Source organism: Schistocerca gregaria, chromosome X, assembly GCF_023897955.1.
Source record: "Schistocerca gregaria isolate iqSchGreg1 chromosome X, iqSchGreg1.2, whole genome shotgun sequence".
Lineage (NCBI taxonomy): Eukaryota > Metazoa > Arthropoda > Insecta > Orthoptera > Acrididae > Schistocerca > Schistocerca gregaria.
In genome coordinates, this window is record NC_064931.1 from 650342253 (window position 1) to 650357816 (window position 15564).

Here is a 15564-nt window from a genome sequence, read left to right on the forward strand (position 1 = left end):
TTGTATTCATGTAAGTATGGGCCGAGGAACAGCAGCTACCTGAGATGCTTGAGGAGATACTTGCAGCGTTTTTTGAAAGCAGTAGTAGCGGTTTTTCTGCTAATTTACCAAGTGTCATTCAGGTATAGTACTGAGGGGAATAGTAATAGTTCGTAGTTTCGTTAAGTGTACAGGTTAAGATTCTAAAACTTGATTTTCTTTTATGAGTGTGTCGTTCCATACCGCTGAAGGTTCTCATTCTTAGTAGTATCTTCGGAACACCATGAATGAATAAAACGAATCAAAAGAAACACAACATAATCACAATACCGATGCACTCTTTTGAAACACTTGCATATATAATGTTTGTGGCACTATCAAAAGACACAACACTCCAACAAAAAAGCAACTATCTTATACTGAATGCACACGGAATCCGCCTTATAACTACCGATCCTTCAAGGCCGAATTGCGTGTCAGTGCACTATAATGCAGTTTGTAGGACCTTGCTGGGTACTTTGTAAAACACACTGATCAGCCAGAATATTATGTCCACCTTCGGCAGGGATGAAAGAGGCGACGTGTCGTGGCATGAAAGCAAGGAGGCGTTGGTAGGTCACAGGTGTCACTGGGCGTAGTTGGCGCTACATCTGCTACCACTCCATCACACTCCTGGAATGGCGCATTATCTTACTGAAAAATGCCATGCTATTTGGAAACATGATCGTCATGAAGGGGTGTACGTGATCTGCAACGGGTGTGCGATAATCCTCGGCCGTCATGGTCCCTTGCATGACTTCCACTGTGCCTAAGGATCCCCACATGAATGTTCTCCGGAGCATAATGGAGCTGCTGCCAGTTTGTCTCGGTCCCACTGTACAGGTGTGAAGGAGCTGTTCCCATGGAAGATGACGAATTCGTGCCCTCCTATTGGCATGATAAAGAAGGTATCGGGGTTCATCAGACCATGCAACCCTCTGCCACTGCACCTACGTCCAGTGCTGATAGTTACATTCCCATTTTAGTTGTAGTTTCTGATGTCGTGGTGTTAACATTTGCACATGCATAGGTCGTCAGCTGTGGAGGCCCATCGTTAGGAGTTTTCAGTTCATTGTGCATTGAGACACACTTGTACCTTTTCCAGCATTAAAGACTGATGTTAATTCCACCTGTACTGTTTTACCAATCAGTCCAACCTACTGCGACGTCCGACATCTGTAATGAAATGTGGCCGCCCAGTCCCATGATGTCTGGAAGTTGTTTCACCTAGGTTTCGCCATGTGTTGAAGACGCTCACCAAAGCACTTCTCAAACACCAGACACGACGTGCAGGTTCCGAAATACACGTGCCGACCTTCCCCATTCTACACATGGACAGCATGCTCACTGATACTACATGCAGGGCGAGTGTGTCTGACTAGCAGTCATTTCTGCCCAGGTGACGCTGATATCGCCTGGTTGGGTTTATACCGATAGTAGGTCGGTGGTCATAACGTTCTGGCTGATCAGTGTATGTCTGAGTGTTACATTACCCAGCACAGATCGCAACACGACACAAAGCTGCAGACTCCATGCAACAATTGTTCGCAACTGCATCTGCCTATCATGTAGTACAACAGATTGGTGGTTTTTTGGATGTTACCGGTTTGCGATACATTACTTCTGGATATAATGGTGAAATTAAAGCTCTAAAATGAAAGATTGTTATACAGTTTAAAGAAAAATGTAATTTTGTAACCTTGGCAGGTAAAAAGGAGATGAATTTACTGACGCAGTCTGAAAAAATGGGCGTTCTCTCATTTTATAGCTACAAATAATTCTATTAACTACAGCATTTGTCAGTTGCAGACATCCAAAGTTTGAAAATCCTCTTCTTCTTGGGACTAAGAACTGCCTGGGCAGATCTCAGAGTCTAAATTCCGATAGGGAAGACTTTCAGATCGTCTTGTTCGCCGCCTTCGCTCTCAGGCCCGGTTACGTGTCATTGCCTTCGCCACAAACGCTCGCTACTCATCATCGCTTTCACTGCCGGTCATCACCTTCACATCGACTTTTCGCCTCGCCAATGATCATCTCCTGCTCGCATCTTCACTGCCAGTTGTCGCCTCCATCAGTATCACCGCCGCGTTATCGCCTGTTTGTCATCGCCGCAGCCTCCATCCGTTGACCGCCAGAACCCTACTGCACCTTATCTAGCTGCTTCCATCCCTGCCACATTGTAGACATTCTCATAGTTCACATCTTCACCACAGCTCGTCGCCGTCGTCCCATCTCCACTTGGCGACATGCCCGTCAGTCTACCCATTCGTCACACTCTGTCGTTATGGATCCCCCTGCTACGTCAATCGTTTTCACTCTTCCATTTCCTGTTTCCACTGTCATCACTTGTAGCATGTCCTCTCATCCACCCCTGTCATCTACCCCCCCCCCCCCTCCCCTTACCTACCATACCCTGTCCGACCACAACATATTTTGCAATATTTATTTCTCTGTAACACTTATTATTTTGTAATCTCTTCTCTGAAATGTATTTTTTGTAGTGGGACCTAAGTTACTGTCTACTGTTTTTGTTTTGTTTTATGTATTACCATAAATTCTGGTCAAAAGCTTGTAAAATTGACACGTTCCATATCCTGTGATAGTGTCGCAGCATGGATCACCAGAACAAGAGATAGATAAATAAATGAGATAAAAGATAGACATTGTCCTATCTTCCCTGCTCACTTGGCCTCTGCACAACCAGTATTCACTTGCAACTGCACTTAGATAACTAAAACTTGAATTTAATGTGTCAATATAGTCATTAGATGTGGCAATCACTAGCATTGACTTTAATCACACTTGTATACTCGTTTCTAGCTTGGATGTAGTTTAGGTTAGCTGGACTTCTTAATTTTTTTGGAATTTAATTATAGTATGTGACGGTTTGAGAAAAACTGTAGTGTAACGTTGGCTAAGAGCTTGAAAGGGCAGTTGAACACAATGGATCTGTTTTAAAAGGGGATTATAAGGTGAACATAAAGAGAAGTAAAGCATGGTAATGGAAATTAATGGAATTATTCAGGCGATCCTGATGGGATTGGATTAGGAAATAAGACCCTAAAAGTAGTAGACGAGTTTTTTTATTTGGGCAGAAAATAACTGACATTGGTTGAAGTAGCGAAGATACAATATGCAGACTGACAATAACAAGAAAAGCATTTCTGAAAAAGAGCAATTTCTTAACATCTAATAAACACTACATGAAAAAAAAGAAGCATCCAGAGAGCATGGTCAGATGTCAGTGTAACTTTGTACACTTATGCACTATCAGTAAGTACATATCGATTAGAGTCACACACAAATCATCAGAGGTCAATTCCCTCCCAAACTCGCTGTAGCATTGCAGGTGTAGCTTGCTCAGTGGCGGCGTAAATTCCTGCTCTAAGTTCACGTAGAGAAGCTGGCACAGGAGGTGCAAACACTATATCCTTGCTCAATCCTCATTTTAAAGAAACGCGTGGTGTCAGGTATGGGGAACGTGAGGGCCATGCAATTGGTGCATCATGGCCAATTCAGTGACCTGGAAATTTTTCTCTGAGAAAATCCAAGACGTCAGCCAGGTACAGGGGTGGTGCACCATTGTGCATGCAGTAACATTTTGTTCTTTGTCATCCTCATCGATCTGTGAAATCAAAAACTGTTGTAACATATCCATTTCTCATCGAAAAAAAGCGGCCGTAATTTTGTTTTCGCTCAATGCACAAAAAATGTTCAGTTTAGGGCTATCATGAAAGTGTTGCAATGTTTGATGCGGATTTTCAGTGCCACAAATCTTACAGTTATATGTTAATCTTGCAACTTAGGTGGAAAATCGACTCCTCAGAAAATACGATTTTATCCAAGAAAGGCTAATCCTCATGTCATCGATTTAACATATACACAGATAAGTTCTTGCGAACAATTTTATCAGTGTCTTTTATTGCTCGAACGATCGTCAATGTGTATGGTTTCAAATGAAAACAGTTTCTCAACACATGCGAAACTGTCAAATGTGGCATTTGCAGTTCGCTAGATACACGCCGCGTCGATTTCGGAGGGCTGTTGACAAAACGTTCTCTCTCGCACTCAGCGACGTCGTCACATGTGCTTGCATGATCTGATGGTTTCCCATGTCTTACCGAGTACTCTGTATCTACAAAACATTTATGCCACTCGTAAATTGTAGGCCTACTGCGAGGATCTTTAGTGTACTTCATACTGAAATTACGCTGAACTGTCATTGTCGACTTCGATTCTTCAAACCAAAACATACAGCTAGCACGCTTGGGTCCAGTGAAGGCAGTCATCTTTAATGCAACTGCCACTAGCCCTCCTTATGGTACGATTCGGCACTAACGAACTATGCGCGACAAAACTTGATGTATTTCCCTATAAATTGAGATTATAGTCACCTCCACAGGTACTATAAACTCCCAAAGTTGTAAAGTCCTTTTTGAAACACCTTATATAAATATTGGAGATAATTAGGTTCATCCAGATCGTTTTACATTATATATGGCATTTAAAATCTTTGAAACTAATCGAACAGATTACCCTACACATGACAGAAAATCTAATAAAAACTTAATCCATAATTATGTTGCAACATTATTTGATTTTGTAGCCATACAAAAAGGAAATAATATTTCATCAAAACTAGAACATCCTTCTATTTTTTCTACACTTTTATTAAATTTAACTTCGTCTCTTTGTGATAGAATTTACATGGAAGGATGTATAGTTGATAAAAGTAAAATAAAAAGTGAAGAAAATGGCCTAGCTTTTCCATTAGAAAATTTTAGTCGTTTTTTTAAAGACTAAAGAAATTATGTGAGAAGGACATTTAATTGTTATTTTTACTTTAAGTTCTAGTGCTATTCTCAGATGGTCTAATAAAAATGGAGGAGTCGAAACAAAAGGTACATTACCAAATGAAGGAAAAATTGTTATTCAAAATATGGAAATTATAATAGGTATTGTTAAATACGATCTCAGTTATGAACAATGATTAGAACAAAAAAGATTGAAAAATCCTAAAATACCAATATCTTGCTTTGAATTACAGCCAACAGAAATTATTGGGTCGAGTCATAAAAATAATTGTAGAGAGGATCATAAGAAACCACTATAATTCAACATAACTTCATATGCCTTATTTTATTTCTGGATTTTTCAAACAAAAAGAAAAAATAATCGCTTGATTTATAATTATTTGATAATGTGAAATTACAAAATATTATTAAAAATTAAATGAAATTTCAAGAAATGTGGAATTTAGATCCCATAAATAATTTTTAAAAGGAATTCAATTCGTAATTTTAAATAAGTAACAGAATTAAAAGGAGCTATTGACCTAACTTCATGTAATTTCATTACAAATTATCCTATTTACGTTATAAATATGAATAGAAGAAAAAATATTATTGCAAATCAACAAAAAATATCAAATTATATGCTACTTTGGATTTTTCTGATTCTTTCCATATTTTTAACAAATTTTTATTATAACTAAGGAATTCAGATTCTTTAGTATCTTCATTACATTCTATAACATAATCAGAACCATCACTATGCTTTACACTTTTCAAATGTTCTATAATTAAACATGGTTTCAAAAATATTTTCAAATATGAAATTTAGGTTGTTTGTATTTCAGCTTATTATTTCTTCCAACCAAATTTTTTTCTCAAATTTAAATTCATCTCATATGTTAGTAATGTATTTCATTTGTTATATTTTTTTTATAAAAAGGAATAATGTTTGGAAGAGCTAATTTAAAAATAATTTTGTTATAATTTATAAGAAACAAGTTTTGATAGATTTTAGAAATGAAAAAATTAAATTAACAAAATTAAAAAAATTTCAGGTGTGAGTTCTTAAATGTTTTATATTTGAATAAAATTAATAACTGTAACATTTATTGATGTAACTCAGTTAAATTTTAATTAATAAATTTAACTGAATAGCCATAATTTTAAGAAGGTGTGGGTTTCAGTAGTAGTAGATATAAATTGCCAACTGACCCTAAAACTGGGGCCATGACAGCCTTTACCATCTGTTGCTATAGGAAAAGGAATTTTAAGAACCAGAAGCTATTACAACATACCAGACATCTGCTCCATCAGAACAGCGACTTTTAACATTAGACAGTTCCAACATATTTGCTTGATCACAGGTCTTTATGTTTTATTGCTGTTTTTACCAAGTATTACTACAGCCATGACATTTTCATCCCCATGTGGCACAGGAATGAAAAATGACCTTGACAAGTATCTGCCAGTTAAGACTCGTTCTGCTGCCAAGAAGATGAAGGTTGCTAGACACTTTAGAGCAGAACAAGGAGACGTGATGAATCACAGACATGTGTATACTGAACAAGTGAAAAAACCACCACCACCACCACACACACCATACACAGTGCCGCATAATCACACACCATGTACGGATACAGTGCTACACTGTACTATCAGGGCACAGCGCTATACTCTACTGACTAGCCCGTTCAGTGTACCACTCCATGCAAAACCATGTACAGGTACAGTGCTACAGTCTAACAGCCAGGTGGTATGCTGTACCAATCCATCTGACCCCATAATCGGGTACAGCACTGTACTTTACCATCCATGTATGTGCTACAACATTCATATGCACCTAATGCACTGTACTACACTGCCCAAAAATGCATCTAGGTAAAGTGCTACAGTCTATCAGCTGGTTGATGCGTTGTACCACGCTGTGCCAACCCATGTTCAAGTACAGGGCTATAGTCTACAATCTGCTTGATGTGTTGTACACGAGCAGCAGTCCCATTCTCCCTCCTTGCCATTGACGCCACGTGTGAGACACACACACACACACACACACACACACACACACACACACACACACACACACACACACACACACACACACACACACAGAGAGAGAGAGAGAGAGAGAGAGAGAGTGAGAGTGTGTGTGAGAGAGAGGGGTTGTTCACTTGTTTGGTAAATACACAGACTGTGATAGAAATGCTTCTACAGAGCTTTATTCTGAGAGAAAACAAGGTCTGCAAACTCACACATTTGGCAAAGGCAGCAGCGGTTGCTATTCACATGTGGGTCGGTGGCAGCGGCAGGGACGGGGGTTGAGGTGATGCAGGAGTGAAGAAGTGAGAAGCATCCCACCACCCCCATAGACCTACAGGTCTTAGCAGGATTAGTTTGGAAGCAGTATATCTCAATTCTAAGTGACTCATTTCCACCAGCTTAGCAAGGCAACCGACAGACAGTATGAGATTAGCATTGGACATCGTTACATATTTTGGTATTGGAGTAAGTGCCTACCTAGCCTGTGGGAAGCTCTCAGACGTCACAGATGCGTCTGTAAATGTTACATGGCAAGTGTAATCCGACTGCAGGAAAAAAATTCTCACCCCTGCCATGGGTGCAAGGGAGCGCGAGGGTATCACATGTGTGATTCACGAGTTAGAGCGACAATCAGGCGTTTTTCGATGCAGGAGACCTGTTAACAAAATTAAAATCTCCCACTTAAACAGGGAGAGATGACCATTGTATTAAAATCAGCTAATTACAGAATTTGTAAAGTGACACACAGTATTATCCTGGTAACTCCTCTATGTTACTACCTTAAGAGACTTCGTAGTTGATGAGACATTTGGCCTCTTTAAGAGAGTTCGAAAGAGAGGGGGCATCCTGTGACGGTGGTAGAATACACTCTTGGCACTCTGTGATGGGTGAAAGATGGCTTTATCCTGTGATGCAGGACGTAACAGTTATTGAGGTGATAAGAACAGATTTTTCCTTTTTGTACCTTATAACACTTAGAGGAAATGTAGCCTATGCAATATTGTTGTACAGGATTTTCGTAACAAGTAACGATACCGTAGAAATGTGAAAACGCGCGAATGCTCCCATTTCTTCTGTCTTCGAAAATAACTAGTATAAAAGTGAGGAATCTACTTTTTATATGAGAAACTCTACGTGTATCAACGACATCCCTAGTTTGGATTCGATAAAGCGCATTTTTTAAATTGGGGAGTCTATGTCAGGGCTGGAGTGTCAGGGATGCAAGCTGCACTGGCTTGTCTCGCAGTATGCCGTGGCCAGTGGCAGGAATGAGCCAACTGGAAGCTGCGGCTTAGCCTTGAGTGACTGGTGGCTACAAAGAATGCGCTAACCAGTTGATTCTTGCCCATAGCCACAGGGACAAGCCCCGTTGGCGTAGAGAGCCTGTATACAGAGGAGTGGCCATAGGTCAAGTTGTCCGTGATTGGTTTATCAGCTTTGGCATAATTTTTCTGCAAAACGTCTCTCGCGCTTCCTATGTTCGCCGTGCTTTTGAGTTGAATTGAAGTTCAGAGGACGTTTGGAAACGATTAAAATGTATTTGAATTATTGAGACACTTGTTATGCGTTGTGCATGCATGTTCCATTTAGTTGCGTATCGTTTTTAGTACGTAATTAGCGTTTGCGATGTTAAATACGAGTTGAAATAATGAAGGGTTTTGTGATTAAGTCGGTAGGCCTACATGTTTCAAGTAAACACGTTAGTAGTTGTACAGTATTGTTTTTGACATTTGTAATTCATTCTGCAGACGTTCGTAGACGATGCCAGGTTGTGCTGCATTCGGTTGTTCCAATAGAGGCGAAGGTGGATTTCGCAGGTTGGCATTTCCACGCAATGAAGAAAGACGAAAGCAGTGGGCAGTCGCAGTCAACAGGGCTGACAAATCAAACAGGAGCCTTGTGGAAACCAACCAAGTACTCTTATCTATGCGAAGTCGTTTCTGCTTTTTACTACATATAAAACAACTTGCAATATGCGTAGTTATATTTGAAAACAGTCCTGTAAATTGGCTGTGTGAAAATTATTATAACACATTCTTATAAACATAGAATTAAAATGGGATTGTGTATCTAATTTGTAAGAATTTTGCTAAGCTGTAGACGTCATAATTAAGTCCTTCAGTGTCATAAGGTATTTTATTAACAGTACTGTACTGAAGATTTCCGAGCGTGTCATTTGATTTCTAGGCCACTGTAAGTAATTCCAGGTAATCTGATTGTAGTTTTATAACTATTTCATTAATGCTGTTAGGGCAGCCGGCGGGTGTGGCCGTGCGGCTCTAAACGCTTGAGTCTGGAACCGCGTGACCGTTACGGTCGCAGGTTCGAATCCTGCCTCGGGTATGGGTGTGTGTGATGTCCTTAGATTAGTTAGGTTTAAGTAGTTCTAAGTTCTAATGGACTGATGACCACAGACGTCAAGTTCCATAGTGCTCAGAGCCATTTGAACCATTTGTTAGGGCAGGAAGTTTCCTTGCTTGAAACGGAAAGTTCCTGTAATTGTTGTGCCAGGCTCATTCGACTTTATAGCGTCAAACTTTTTATTTCGTTCCGAATCAGAACACTAGGCATTATTTTGGTTTCAGTGTTATTGCCTGACGCAGGCAAGTTGTAAGCATGTTTTCCGCAGTTGTCGTGGTTGCTCAAACATTATTCGTAGTAAATAATTGTAGGTGCTCTTGAAGACAGTTTTTAATAGGCCTACTTACTGTGGGGTAGAAGGGATACGATAGTTTTCATATTATATTTGGTCGTTATTACAGTAGCCTACACTTAACATTACCTGATTTTAGTAATGTTTTTCTTTTGCCATCTACGAGAGGTATTCAGAAAGTCGTAAGCAGTTGTTTACTTGTGACATGCAAAAAGTTTGAAGACATGACAAGAAATACTAATACGTCTCACACTTTTTGCATGTCACAAGTAAACAACTGCTTACGACTTTCATTCACCTGACGTAATACAGGTACGTTAAATCTTTAGCGTTATGCACTACCGATACAAAACAAATGCTATACACTATAACTTTTTTATTTACGTTGCTTTCATTGCAATACGTCTAGTAAACGAACTTTAAAGGAGATAAATGCAAATAACGAATAATTTTTTTACAGCCACTGTATCAAATTTTCCTGTGCTACACGTGGTAGGCTACGATGAGTATATTATAGCTGTAAAGAAAGGCATTTAACGAATGATTTCGCCATATTGTCTTGTGCTTTTGATTCGGTGAGTGTGTACGCCACTACTCTACTACTGGCCATTCAAAAGTCCCGCCCGCAGTTTGGCAGAAAAATGGCCGCCGTGTCGTCCGGTTGGCCACTCTCTTCCTATAGAGGCTCTCTACGTTGGCGGTGTTCATGGAGTCCTCTGGATGGCTGAAATGCGAATCAACAAGTACGCCGGTTGAGCGGCGACAGATGTGAACGTGTGTGTTGCGTGAGAAGATTCACTATGTGAATGGTTTGCGCTGGACGATTATTCTCCCACGTAAATTGATCAGTTGGCTGGTTGGCGGTCATAGTGACAGTTTCTCCAGCTTCTGAGCGTCTGGTATGGCCAGCATGTGGACACCTGGAGATGTACTTGCAACTGCCAGCATGGCCGATGTGGGTGCAGGTCTCCAGTCCTCTCCCGCCGCAGCTCCCAGGCAGTCGGCAGACAGTGCTCACTATGCCATCGGAAAGCTTTTTTCGGTGTAACGTGGAAACGTTGAGGTGAGGGTGGGTGTTCTCACACATCGGTGCATACATAACCTCGGATATACACTCCTGGAAATGGAAAAAAACACATTGACACCGGTGTGTCAGACCCACCATACTTGCTCCGGACACTGCGAGAGGGCTGTACAAGCAATGATCACACGCTCGGCACAGCGGACACACCAGGAACCGCGGAGTTGGCCGTCGAATGGCGCTAGCTGCGCAGCATTTGTGCACCGCCGCCGTCAGTGTCAGCCAGATTGCAATGGCATACGGAGCTCCATCGCAGTCTTTATCACTGGTAGCATGCCCCGACAGCGTGGACGTGAATCGCATGTGCAGTTGACGGACTTTGAGCGAGGGCGTATAGTGGGCATGCGGGAGGCCGGGTGGACGTACCGCCGAATTGCTCAACACGTGGGGAGTGAGGTCTCCACAGTACATCGATGTTGTCGCCAGTGGTCGGCGGAAGATGCACGTGCCCGTCGACCTGGGACCGGACCGCAGCGACGCACGGATGCACGCCAAGACCGTAGGATCCTACGCAGTGCCGTAGGGGACCGCACCGCCACTTCCCAGCAAATTAGGGACACTGTTGCTCCTGGGGTATCGGCGAGGACCATTCGCAACCGTCTCCATGAAGCTGGGCTACGGTCCCGCACACCGTTAGGCCGTCTTCCGCTCACGCCCCAGCATCGTGCAGCCCGCCTCCAGTGGTGTCGCGACAGGCGTGAATGGAGGGACGAATGGAGACGTGTCGTCTTCAGCGATGAGAGTCGCTTCTGCCTTGGTGCCAATGATGGTCGTATGCGTGTTTGGCGCCGTGCAGGTGAGCGCCACAATCAGGACTGCATACGACCGAGGCACACAGGGCCAACACCTGGCATCATGGTGTGGGGAGCGATCTCCTACACTGGCCGTACACCTCTGGTGATCGTCGAGGGGACACTGAATAGTGCACGGTACATCCAAACCGTCATCGAACCCATCGTTCTACCATTCCTAGACCGGCAAGGGAACTTGCTGTTCCAACAGGACAATGCACATGCGCATGTATCCCGTGCCACCCAAGGTGCTCTAGAAGGTGTAAGTCAACTACCCTGGCCAGCAAGATCTCCGGATCTGTCCCCCATTGAGCATGTATGGGACTGGATGAAGCGTCGTCTCACGCGGTCTGCACGTCCAGCACGAACGCTGGTCCAACTAAGGCGCCAGGTGGAAATGGCATGGCAAGCCGTTCCACAGGACTACATCCAGCATCTCTACGATCGTCTCCATGGAGAATAGCAGCCTGCATTGCTGCGAAAGGTGGATATACACTGTACTAGTGGCGACATTGTGCATGCTCTGTTGCCTGTGTCTATGTGCCTGTGGTTCTGTCAGTGTGATCATGTGATGTATCTGACCCCAGGAATGTATCAATAAAGTTTCCCCTTCCTGGGACAATGTATTCACGGTGTTCTTATTTCAATTTCGAGGAGTGTATTTAGTGCTACAATCTGTTTGTGGTTCAAATGGCTCTAAGCACTATCTGACTTCTGTGGTCATCAGTACCCTAGAACTTAGACCTACTTAAACCTAACCAACCTAAGGACATCTCACACATCCATGCCCGTGGCAGGATTCGAACCTGCGACCGTAGCTGTCGCGCGGTTCCAGACTGAAGCGCCTAGTACCGCTCGGCCACTTCGGCCGGCAATCTGTTTGGGGCGGAAATTTAATTACTTGATCTGCAAAACTTTTCCATGTAATTCTCAAACGTGGAAAATATGTTTTATTATGAAGAAGAATCATCGTAATGTGGTAGTGAGTGTTTTAAACGATCTGTTCAGCTCCTGTAAATTGATAAACAGCGCAGTGGAACAGGCCGCTCTTGCACTTCCATATGATGCTGCAGATGAAATACGACGGGAAATACACTGTGTACTAACCAGGGCAGCTCTCCCGAAGCCAAACATCTCCATGAAAGAAACAAAATCACTGAAGCTGCTCCGAGAAGATGCCGAGACAGTAGTCGTAGCAGATAACGGAATTGCACAGTCCTACTGCCACGTAATGTATATAAGTAAAAATTGTATTAACCTTTAGAAGACGACACCTAGAGGAGAACTGAAGAGGATCCTACCAACTGAGTGAAAAGGAAGACCATTGAGCTCCTAGGCGCTTCAGTCTGGAACCGCGCGACCGCTACGGTCGCAGACTCGAATCCTGCCTCGGGCATGGGTGCGTGTGATGTCCTTAGGTTAGTTAGGTTTAAGTAGTTCTGAGTTCTAGGTGACTGATGACCTCAGATATTAAGTCCCATAGTGCTCAGAGACATTTGAACCATTTTTGAGCTTCTCCAGCACACCTTCCCAGGTCAGAAGATGTTGAAGAAACTTCATCCGTGAGCAGCTGCATCTCCTGGACTTTACAGACTACATAAAGTCTACATGGAACGAATGCCTCTCTGCCCGATTATGAGCAAAACTGGAGCATCAATATAAGAATTAGCAAAGCACCTGATGTTGATCCTCAGCCACTTTTTTGTGATTTTGGGGCGTACAACTACAGTTCAGCCACTTTGTGGGTAAGTGTCAGGACCATATCAGAAATTCGGCGCATTTCGTCCAGCAGCTTCAGAACTTTCAATTGGGCCAAGAAGACCTCATGGTCAGCTTCGAAGTGATATCCCTCATTACTATGGTCCTGTAAAAGACTTCCTAAGCTTTATAGCAGAAATTTACGGACCAGCGCTAATGAAACTCTTCGAATGTATGCTTACATTAACTTTCTGTTCGACGGGAACAGCTATGAGCAAACAGATGGAGTAGCGGTGGGCTGCCCACTACCATCAATAGGTTTCTGGAGGATATTGAAGAAGTCCAGGAGTTGACAGTCTACAAGTCCTCTTGCTTTTTTCTACATGTAGACGATACATTCGTAATCTGGCCGCATGGACGACATCGCCTTCAAGACTTTCTGCTGCACCAGAATGTCAAGTTCACGATGGAGTTAGAAGAAAACAGCGAGCTTCCATTTCTGGATGTGCTCATCAATGGAAGACCAGATGGCACACTGGGACAAAGTCTCTCTTTAAAGCCAACACATGTACCTGCATGCCTCCACCTGTCGTGCTTTTTCACAGCGAGAAGGTGTCCTAAGCACATTGGTGCACAGAGCACGCAAAATCACGAACCGTGACAACTTAGCAGCTGAATTACAGCATTTATGTGCTGTGGTCCACACGAACAGTTACAACAACCGCAAGGTAAACGTGCCCTAAGACTGAAGAAGCCGAGACCGTAGGCTATTGAGGCATAAAACAAAATGGCTGCACCGACGATTGCACCATACGTCGGGAAAACAATGTCAGAATATCCTGAAAACACAATGTCAAGTACGTGTTTAGCCCTTTATCCAACACGAAAGCCTTGTTACAATCAGTCAAGGACTACTTAGGACTCTGGAAACTGGGAGTCCACCACGTCCCTTGGTAGTGGAGGAAAATGTATATAGGCCAGACCATATGGATGGTACAGGAGAGATGCACTGAGCATGAACGTCACACAGACAACATGTAACCGACAAAGTCAGTCGTGGCAGAGCATTGCATCCCCCATCTCCCGGAGACATGATAGCAACTACGATGGCTCGAAGTAGTTGCAGCTGTTGAATACTTTCTGGGATTGTATTCTCAAAGAGGCAGTAAAATCCGACTGCATGATGAGCTAACAAATAAGGTCAGTGGCTCTCAGTTCAGCAAGGCCTGGAATACAGGCTTCCGACTGATCAAATCACACTGGCAGTCGACACTGAAAAGCACTCCCATCAAGACATATGAAGAGAAGACACATTGTCACCATGGTGGCTGAGATCTGTACGTGGCCGCGATTGTGAAAGGACTGTAAATCAAGATCTGTGACTGGGTACCATGCTGCCCCCCCCCTTCCCCACCTGGTGCCACATTTCCCCCACCACCAGCCATAGACCTTGCAGAGGCGTCGAGATGGAGGCTGCAGGAGGGAGATATATAGAGTGGGCCATCACAGATCAGTCAGACTCAAGGAATGCCACAAGATGGTAAGAAATCGACTTGCCGAAAGATCGAGCCGTTTGGATGACGGCACCCAGCTGAATACCTGAGAAATATTCATGTTAAACAATTATTTTGATAAGGTAGCCCAAATGGACTATTTCCTGGCATTTTTTTTATATCGTAGTTGCGCCACTTCTTCCTTCGCTCCAGCATTAGCCAATAGGAATGCAGTATTCTGAGCAGGGATGAAACCCTCTGTCTGTGTGTTTGGTTTCGTTGGTCCATGGACGTGTTCACACAAACCAGAAGTAACCACTTGAGAGATACAGAGTCGGAAACAGGAAGCGAGTCTGAAATTTCCCGATGAAAGGATGTCACCACTTTTGTTTTGAAGCTGCGAGAACAAATGGAGGTCCTCAGGATGGTAGACATGTCACGTTGGTCCACAGGTTTGAGGTGCAGGTGTTACAACAGGAAGTAGCCACTTGAGAGACAGTGGACGTGGTTTCCCAGGTATTGAATAAAAAGGACATTGGTCTCTGGCCCATGGTACTTAGTACTGCATCGGAAATTAGGACATTGGGCAGTTTTCAACCTCCATGGTGTGCAGACACGTGCACTCTGTGCTCCAACTGGTGCCCAGCAAGGCCCATATGACAGACACACGTGCAGGCAACCCGTGGAGGAGCCCTGTCTTCCCCAAGCTGATTAAATAAAGAATATGTAAATTGAAATGAACATTGTTATTTACATTCATTTGAATTTTGTGTCTTGAGATCCTTCCACACCAACACAGACTTAGTTTTTATCCTGCCAATTTGCAGATGGAGGAGGGGGAGTGGGGGATCGGAGGGTAGGGCTGGGGGATTTCACAGGAGGTGGGAATGAGGCTCAGAACTTGTCCAAGAGGGGTGAGGTAGGAGGTGGGAATGAGGCTCAGAACTTGTCCAAGAGGGGTGAGGTGGGAATGAGGCTCAGAACTTGTCCAAGAGGGGTG